The following is a 2,077-nucleotide window of genomic DNA, read 5'->3' on the forward strand; positions in this document are numbered from 1 at the left end:
TTTGTTAATCATTAGCCAAAGAATTCAAGAGGGTTATTAATATCTCTAAGGTAGTGTCATCCTAAGGGTATTAGGCAACTGATATGAGGGAACCATAATGAGGAGCTTGATAGAAAAGGATTTCCTATCCTAGAAGACAAGACAGGCCAGGAGATCAGTGGAGGGAGCAGGAAGGAATGGTTCCTTTCTGTCCCCTACAGGCAGGAAGAGCCCAGGTTAAGAGATCAGCAAGCAATTGTTCTCCTTCCCTCAAGAAGCTTACAATCCAGTGAGCTGAATCTGCTTGGCTTTTAAGACTTAGTCATCTCTTAGATGGTCATCTCTTCCAATCTCACACTCAGTAAAAAAAATTCTGTTTCAAGCGTGTTTGGGAAGTGGGAATCCAGGTGCTGCTTGAAGACTTCCAGTTACGAGAAGCTCAATGTTCTTGCAGTAGCCTTCTAGTTGGTCTCCCTGCCTCAGGTTTCTCCTTGCTACTCCAATCTATCTTCCACTCAGTTGCCAAATTTTTTAAAATAATAAATTAAAATGTTACATTGATAAGTATTTGTTTTCTATCCCATCCCCCCATTAAGAAGGGAAAAAAATAGAAACAAAGCTGTTGTAACAAAGGGTTATCTGTTATCTCCTCCTACTAGATTCTGATCTCTTTGGGGACAGGGGTCATGTTTTTGCCTGTTTTTGTAACTCTAGCACTTAGCACAGTGCCTGATACACAGTAAGTGTTTAACAAACGATTATGGCTGACAGATTGAGTTCACCCACCTACCCAGGAGTCAACCATTTCAGGCCTAAATGGTCCTGTAAGAAAGTTCTTCCATAAATTGAGATAAAATGATGCCTCTCTGGTACCTCCACTCATTGCCCCTAGTTCTGTCCTCTAAGTCTAATGCCTCTTCCATGTGGTGGAAATGGAATTAGGATTAAGGAATTCAGGTATTTGAAGAGAATTGTTCACATCCACACAACCCCAGCTTTTCCCTGGGGAACAATTGGAGGCCAGAAAGACAGTGTCTTGGGAACATAAACTTCCAGAAACTGAAGGAGTTACTAAGGTCACAGAATCATAGAAATTAGAGCTGGGAGGGGCCTCCAAGACTATGTGGTGCCACTATCTGGACTGAGTTCTGAAGAGGGCAATTGATCTGTCCAAGGTTATACAGATAATAAATACCAGAGCTGAAATTCATCAATAGAGATAGATCTGAAAGGACCTTAGAGGTCATTTAGTGTGATCCTCATTACAAATAAGGAAAGTGAGGCAAAGAAGGTTAAGGAACTTGCCCATAGTCACACAGATAGGAAGAGGCAGAGCCAAGACCCAAATCATCTGACCAGACATCCATAACTCTTTCCATTCCACTCAGGCTTTCCAACTCCAAATTCCTATATTCTCCCCACAACAAAGTTATTCCTTCTATCCCTGCTGTCCCTCTCCCCTCCTCCACCTGTGGCTCTCCTGTGAGCCCCAACTAAGATGATCCTAAAAGAGAGGAGAGGTACAAAGATCACGAAGGGGATGGAATCCCCTTCCACGTGAGAGCTAGTCAGCAGACAGCTGTACATTCTGTACCCCTCCCTATGGGGCTGCCGTGTCCTTTCCTGAGAGATGGAGTTGTAAACAAACAGCTTTGCATTGGGAACCTAGGCAGCAGGCGCCAGGGCTGAGGACAAGGCTGGGAGTGGGCATGATCTGAGCTCAGACCATCACGTCCTAGGATAACAGGGTTTAGACCTGGAAGGGACCTTACATCATAGGCTCATCAATTTAGAGAAGGAAAAGACATTTAACACCATCTTGTCCAAACCTCTCATTTACAAGTGAGGAAACTGAGGCCCAGTTAAGTTAAGGTTAAATCCTGTCCTCTTAACTACTTAATCTGCTCTTTAAAAAAGTTGTCTATATTCATTGATTCTGTTTTCTTACCTCAAGCCTTCGCGCGCTAGCTACTGACCCTACCACACAAATGGAACTCTTTCCAAGGTTACCAGGGATAGTAATCTCCTTATTGTCAAAACTAACGGTGTCTTCTCAGTCGTCATCCTTCCTGACCTCAGCAGAACTTACCAGTATTGA

The sequence above is a fragment of the Vombatus ursinus genome, unplaced genomic scaffold (assembly GCF_900497805.2).
Source record: "Vombatus ursinus unplaced genomic scaffold, bare-nosed wombat genome assembly UNPS02014172.1, whole genome shotgun sequence".
Lineage (NCBI taxonomy): Eukaryota > Metazoa > Chordata > Mammalia > Diprotodontia > Vombatidae > Vombatus > Vombatus ursinus.